Source organism: Prosopis cineraria, unplaced genomic scaffold (genome assembly GCF_029017545.1).
Source record: "Prosopis cineraria cultivar Desert tree isolate PC_DT_omini unplaced genomic scaffold, ASM2901754v1 PC6, whole genome shotgun sequence".
NCBI lineage: Eukaryota > Viridiplantae > Streptophyta > Magnoliopsida > Fabales > Fabaceae > Prosopis > Prosopis cineraria.
This window is the reverse complement of record NW_026555337.1, coordinates 22,760,313-22,768,857: the sequence shown is the minus strand read 5'-3', so window position 1 is coordinate 22,768,857 and position 8,545 is coordinate 22,760,313.

Genomic DNA, 8,545 nt, shown 5'->3' with positions numbered 1-8,545 from the left:
TTAAGGTATATCACATTTTTACACATCCAAACTATTTACTCTTTTTGGTTGTTTTCACTTAGTTAATTATAAGAATTTTAAGAGATAATGGCCCATTCGTTTCAGCTTTTTTTTGGAAAAAAAATCACTTATTTTAAGAAACTTCTTTGAGAGAGAATGTTTTAAAACTGTGGGATGCAGGAAGATATGCTAAGAGTTTAAAATAATTAAATAATGAATATAAAATAGAAATGAAGGAAGAAATATTCGCAAGTGGTAACAAGTTTGGTCAAATACCGAAAAAAATTGGTAAAAATTAACATAGAAGGTATACTTTCAGCTAATCGTAATGTTTAACTTTTCTTCAATTTTGTGTTATTTTTATGGCTTGTTATTGGTGACGTGGTGTGTTCCTCAACTGCATATAATATAGAATAGAAGCAATGTGATCAAGAAGATATTTCATATTGGTGATTAATTATTAAAGAATAAATGAGCAAATCTTGAACTTTAGGTCTTTAGCACCATGGACTTTAAACTCGTTTATTGTGCAAATTATTCACTCAACTTTTAAAAATAATACAGTCTTGTCCTTGCCCTTAACAAAAGTTAGTTTTGACAGTTAGTGACTATGAAATGAAAGAAAATGACCTCAAAAATTGCATAAAAGAACCTACAAATTACAAGCAAGGACAAAAATTACAAAAAAGGACCAAAAAATCTTTTTGGTCATTTTTATAATTTTTAAAATCCTTTTATATAATATTATAGTCCACTAATGGTCAAAGTTACTTTTATTAATGATAGAGGCCATATTACATTGTTTTCAATAGTTGAGTGAACAACTTGTACAATAAACAAGTTGAGAATATATAGTACAACTGAACCTAAAATTTAGGGGGTAATTTGCTCATTTCCCCATAATTAAATATATATTCCTCACAAATCTCATCTGAAGTCAATCTATTCCTTCAACCAAACGTGTCCTCATCAAACATTTTGAAATGAAAAATTTATAAACTTTATATGATATAAACTTTGGCGGTGGTGAAATCTATAGCTATTTAAGAAATAAAAGAAAAAATAATTTTTTTGTAAGTCTGTTGCATATATCCAAAACACATATTTTCCTTGTTATTTATTTATTTTTTTGAATATTTGCCTTTCCAACTTCGTGCCCTCCTATATGGGTATTCAAATTGTTAAAGTTAGCTCATTTTGCGCCTTGATGAAAACAGATTTGCAAAAGTTTACTTCCTTGTTTAAATTAATTTCCCTGAGAAAATTAATGTTTGATAATTCTGTAACTATTATTTTTCAATGATATATTCTTGATAATAATTTTTTAATTTGGTTAAGATACAATAATCCAATGTTCTTTGTAATTCTCTTTTAGCTAGCTAGACAATTTGTCACTTCAGATGATTTATAGAATCTCTTTGTAGTTACGTTAAAACCATGCAAAATTGCTCGAACAATTACTACACAATATGTTGCTTATGATTTGCAAGCGTTGTTAGGGTTTTGACTAATTTCATCCTTATTTGGCACTTGTTGTAATTCTTCCAATATCTTACTTTCTTAATATATGGCATTTTTGGTAATTGTTCAAAGTCTTGTACAAGCTGCCATTTTAGAGTCTTAACCTCTGTCTTATGTGTTTACTTGTAGGTTCAAAGTATTATGTGTGTGAAATTCTGGTGTTACTTATAAATGATTATCTAAAAGTAACCATTAAATATTGTTCTTTTAAGTGATGATTGTAAGGACGTGTCTAAAGTGTAAATTTTGTTTTTCCTTACTTAATGCATAAGAGGAACCAGCAGCGTTGGATCTTATAATTGTTTTTGTTTTTCGTGGGTAGAATAGATTGATTAATGTGGCAGTATAGTCTTTGATGTAAAAGACAAATGCGGAAAAGAGAATTTCATTCAGGTGCCATGTCATCATACACGCACACACACACGGGCCCGGTGACTGGAAATAAGGGACTACAGGTTAGATTTGGCAAAAATGATTCATCATATATGGACACTTGTAGGATTAATAAGCCATCTTTCTTATGTCTTTATCATATAAATTGGAAAATATTCTCTCAATAGATATATCTATGACCAATTTAAATTATCTATCTTTAAGCCTTAAATTTTTTTTTATAGGTGATATACCTGAAGGAATTGGGAAATTGGACATGCTTCAAGAGCTATATCTTGATTATAATAATTTACAAGGTATTTTTTTTCATCAAGTTATGATATTCTGCCTACTATAGCTTTTTTTTTTCTCTAGTTGTTTTCTTACTATTACTATGAACAACAAAGCATTTTCTTTTCCTACTTTTCCTTTTGTTTATAAATTTGTGTATGAGTGAAATTTTCTTTTCTAACAATTTAAATATAAAAATAAGTCTTTAGTTTTTGTTGGCCAAAAAAAGCTTTCTTTTCGAATAATTTTAGAAATGCTAGCAAAGATGTCTTGTGGAGTATTTTGTTCGTTTGGAATAGATGAAGCTGTTATTGTATATTGGTGACTTGGAGTATTGTGTAAAGCTTTATTTCTTTATAATCATTTTGCATCCAATTAATTCTTTAGTCCATATTTCAGTTTACAAAAAATGTATTGAAAAGCTTCAGCACATGTAAAAAAGCATGTTTTTCTTTTCATGTGGTTTATTATGCATCATGACAAACAGTTCTAATGACTCTAAAAATAAATTATTACACTATGAAATCATGATATACTTAATATCTGTGATAATTAAGTATTTTTAAACAAAAAGTATGTTTTTTGATTAATTCATTCCCACCTAAAACATCCCTCAGTTTCCATGTATGATGCCTATCACATGAATTGTATCCGCACGATTTATAATGCATCATCACTCTTAATGATGTGCTTTTTTATGTTTTCATGTATGCAGGAGATATTCCTGAAACAATTTGCAATCTTACAAGTATAAAAATAATGGCCCTAGATGTTAATTAATATTTTCTAGCTTTTTAAATAAATTTATCAGCGCCTTTGTTGGAAACATTTTTTTTTCCTTTCTGTCCGTTTACATTTGGGTTTTTTAATCATATCCCAAAGAACAATTCCAAGGAAATGGGTGATCTTCTAAATTTAAAAATATGAACCCATTCACATAAGTGCCCATGATTTTCTTTGTCTTGCTTTCTACCTTTTGGAGTCTTGGTGCTCTTGAAAGCAATGTGGAAGTCATTATTTACATTTATATCTTCATTATCTTTGATCGTTGTACTTTAGATCCCTCAACTACACATTCATATTTGTAGTTCACATACACAAGAATTGTGTTGTGAAATTTCCAACACTTTGGTGTCCATCAAAGAGGGAAGTGTTACTATTTTTACCTCTGTTTTTTGGGCTTGAAAACATAAGTAAATATATAAAACTATTTTTGATTCCAAGAAGATTTACCCTTCCAACTCCATTCATGCTCTTTTCTTTTGAGTCTCTTTATAGTTTTTTAATTTTACACTTATTCTCATGAAGAGTTTTCTTTTACTTCTCTTCATAGATAGATTAGAGCTATTGAACGAATAAATTTGTCTTTGTCCTTGTGAGCTCCCTTTTTGTTTTCCACATCAACATTTTTTTTAATACTACTAGGATTTCTCTTTCCCTCATTGCTTGTTTAGAATGCTAAGTTTTGGGGCAATATCGTGCGGAAATTTTTTTGTTGAGAATGAATTTTTCTTTAATACTACTAGCTAGGACTTCTCTTTCCCTCACCTTTTTTAACACGTTTTTTTTTTTTTTTGGTTTCCATCATAGCTTGTTTAGAATGCTTGTTTATAAATTTTTTTTTAAGTTTGTCTGAGGTGGATTTTTTTATTGAATTGTAGAATCTTTTTCTTTGCTACAAACATCTTTATAATTTTAGCTCGGACTCCTTTAAATGAGTCTAAGCCTATGCCCTCCAAGTTAATTCTTCAACTTGTTTGCCAAATTTATGATTCTGATTCATTTTGTGGTAGATATGAATTTATAAAGGTAAATTTGTGGAAAGTTATGGTTTACATAATTATTATATAGACCCTCATTATAATTTCATATTGGAGATAATATTATATATTAATGTTGAAGTACTGTAAGTGTCCCATCATTATCATATATCATATTTGTTTAATTGAGATTAAAAACATTTTTTCTTGGCAGCACATTAAAGCAAGTTTAAGTTCATTACTTAACCCCATAGTTTTTTGTTTGCCAAATGATGAATAATACCATCTTGAAAAGCTCCTTTGATCTAAAATTGACTATGTGATTTGACCCAAAAAAAAAAAAATATGTGAATTTTAATGCCTATTTTCGTTGACAATGTAGGATTTATATATTCTAAAATCCAGTAATCAAAATCATAAATACAAGTGATATATATATATTGACTATGAAATTAATTATTAGTTATTATATATAAGATGTGTTACCTTTGAATATTACAACTTTGGTCATAATTGTGCCAATAAAATTCTTGCCTATTAGCTTCAATTGCCATTTGCACGGAACCAAAATTCTTAAGATATAATTTTATTTGAAATAGCATTATAACAAATTTGCAACTACATGATTGGGGTCCAAGAGCATTATAACCTTTTATCTTCTTCAGCCATTTGTTAGTTAAAATATTAAATTCATTATGATTAGCAAATGCCAATATTGGGGGCGAACTCATTAATGAGATAGCCAAGGGTCCCAAATTGGCTTTAATACTTCTTGTACACTGTCTTAATTCTAAAATTCAGAAAGAATAAGTTACCAATAGTTTCAAAAGTTATCTTGCATTTTACTTGATTCTCTTTTATTTCCAACTTCAAGATCTAGTTATATTTTGGTGGATTACACTAAATTTGATGGATCTTTTATTGATGTAACATTGTAAGAAGCATTCCTAAACAGATTGGTAATCTTAAAAGTCTAAAAATTTTATTTTTAGACACCAATATGTTTTCTAGCCAAATACCATCAACTATCTTTAATATATCTGGGTTGCAAGAGATTGATTTTAGTTGGAATAATTTGTCGGGAGGTATTCCCTCAAATATATGTCATGGCTTCCAAATTTACAAGCTTTGGATCTTCAAGCCAACAAATTACTTGGAGCTATACCATCTGATTGGACACAATGCAAGGAACTCAAAAAGTTATATTAGGAGACAACTTCTTCACAGGTATGTACTCCCCACTATGCCAAATCTCTAAATTCAATCTTACCAAATATATTTTGATTGCACTTTTATGCATTGGACATTGGTCTTGATCAAGACCGTTAAACAAATTGGACTTCCTTAATTTTCATCTAAACAAAAATTCTCCTCAACAAATCAATTTATTTTTAACATAAAACATACTTTGGAAAGAAGCATAAAGTAAATAAAACTTAGGCATTATTTTATAATTTTTAAATTCTTCTTGTTTTTTTTCCCAAAAGGCTTTTAACAGGCTTCGCAACCAACTGCCCCGTTTCCACGTTCCACCCTTCCTTGTATATATATAAAAGAGAAAGTAAGACACTCAACTTCAACATATCAACGTTGTCCATCAAAATTTGGTATTTATATTCATTAATGTTTCTAAAATTGCAATCAAACCCACATCTACAAAAATAAAGCTTAAGCATTGAGATCCCAAAATTGTAGTTTGATGGTTGACTATGGTTCTCGTAATGGGAGGGAACATGTTACCAATTTAATCATCGATTGGAGTTTGAAAATATCTAATCTTGTCTTCCATTTGGTGTTCAATGGAACTAAGGCCTTTGCCATTTTTTTTTTTGGTGGAGGAAGTGATGGCAATTGGAAGAACTCATTATGATGCCATAAATTCTCCTGGAATGAGCTTCTTGCTATGATCTCTCTTACTCCCACCTCTTGGATTCAACACCTCATTATTTCTCTTCTTCTAGAAGTCCCATGCCCTGTCACCTTGTTGGTTTTGCAATCTACGAGGTCTTATTGTTACACAATATACATAAACATAGAACAACAACAACAACAACAACAACAAGAATTTTATATGGCTATCTAATTCAGTCAGACTCAAACATTGTCAAGTCCAATTAGAGGTACCACTCCCAATATTGTGAATCAAGATATGAATCTAAGTTTATGCTCATATTTAGTGTCTGATTGTGCTTTAAATAAGATTGTTTTCAATAAAGGATTACTTGTGCATACCTAAATAATAATAACAATAACAATAATAATAATAAACTATATGGTTTTAATTTTTTGATACCATATGTTAAGTCATAAGAGAATACTGAGCTGCAATAAATATAATAAAATCTCAACACAAAATAGAGAACAAGGTTTGGATAAACAAGATAGAAATAACGAGGTCAGTTTTAGGTTAACTTGCGTTTCCTATAAAAAACAAAGAAATAACTAGGTCACATTAATTCCTGCATCACCGTTTAATTTGGACCCCGTTATTAATTATTAGTGCACTTTGTTTTTTTTTAGTAATCCTGTATTAGCTTGATATGGAAAGTTCTTCATTACACCTTAAACATTCCCACTATAATAAAAAAAAATCAATATCAATAATCTTATCGAAACTCAACTTTAGTAAAACAATTAAACAATTAGTAAAAAAGTTTAGGAGAAATAAAAAAGCTGAGCCATTTATTCTTTCAAAATTAGTAAAACAAGTCCCATTATAATTTTTTAATTTACTGGTTTGATGCATAAAACTAAATTTATATTAATATATTACAATCAATTCAATTACAATTATATTCTATTATAGCTAAATTAAACAATTTTGGAAGTCCCCCAAAAAATACTAATGAATTTCACATAAGTATTATATTAATTCTATCACTGATTTCGTTTTGAAAAATTTAAAAAAAAAATTAGACTACATATATGTCCACTCTTAAGCGTAATTGCAAGACAACGTGAAATCATTAGTTGAAATGTGTGTGTGTGTGTGTGTGTGTGTGTAATATGGAAGGTGCTGTAAATTGATTAAGATGGAAGGTTCCTGAGTCATACAATATCATAAGCTCAATGAGGATTATTTCTCTGAAAATTATTTTTTTGGTTCTAGAGTCATGCCTTTGATTTAAAAAGGGTAGAATTGGAACCTTATGATTTTTAACAAGTTAACAATGTAAAAATATTTTCTTAAAATATGTGAACATATTGGAAATACCCTTTGCTTGACTAATATGTGATTTATTAATGGGATTAGACAATTTGTGCTATAAATAAAGTATTCCTGATTGTGTCTAGAAGTGTCAATCTTCTTTCAGGTCATTTACCAAAAAGCAATGGAAACTTGCTATAAAAATTTCTCGGGATTTAAATGAAAATTTTCTAATTTAAAATCTAAGTGAGTTGAGGTATTGTTTTTCACTTAACCCAAAACTCATTTATTTTTTCAACTTTCATTTTTATCTTATCTTCGATTCGGCTTTATTATTCCTATATAATTCAAAAAAAAAATTAATATTTTGAATTTCAAATATAATATTTCTCAATAATAGTTTTAAAATAATACATATTTAAATAGTTAAGTATACATTATTTTCATTTAGGATTTTTAAAATATTTAAAGATTAAGATTTTTATTTAAAATTATTCTAAAAGTTAAATAAGAATACATTATATCAATTATGATTTGGTAAAAGTTATGATATATTATTACGCAAAAATGCATTAAACCTTCTTGAACTTTGAGATAATTGCAGATGAACCCCCTCACCTTTAAACTTTTAAAACTAACTTTTAATTTTTCTTTTTAAAACCCCTACTATTAATTAATTGATTGGAAAATTCCAGCTTGCATTGGAGGTTTATTTGCTCTTCAGCACCTGATTTTTCATAGTAATAGTTTTGAGGGCATTATTCCTCCAAGTGTATCAAATTTGTCAAAGTTAGAGACACTAGATTGGACCTTAAATTTTATACATGGATCTATGCAACTTGAGATTGGAAGGCTTCAACATTTAAAGATTTTACATATAAGAGGGAACAATCTTTTAGAAAAATACCTCCAACTATTTCTGACTCATCTTCACTTGAGCAGATGTCTTTGTCATACAACACCTTAATAGGTCTTTTTGTTTTTATAATGTCAGATAATTTTATATTTTCTCTAAATTATTTCAAACAATTTTGTAGGTGTTTGTGTTTTTCATTTTGCCTATTGACATCAGTAGAGTTTTAATTGAGATGCATGGAAAGAAATAAGAAGGCATGGAACTAGCTTTTGATTGAAGGGGACCTAATCTTTTAGATGATGATGCGACACATACACACTCACGCTTGCACTGATTTGAACAAAAGAGGAAAAGGTATAACAGAAACAGAGTAGTGGAGGGGAAGGAGGCAGACGAAGAGGGGAGAGAGAGAGGGATTTCATATTCTAGTATTCATTCATAATCAAAAGGTCTAAGAACTCTCTTACATGTGCTGCATGGTGGCTTTTTATAGAAGCAACAATAAGAAGGAAACATAAAAAAATAAAATATAAGCTTGAGGTTTCCTTCCCTATAAGGATAAATTTACTTGCAGCTCATTTAATACAGGAAGTGATA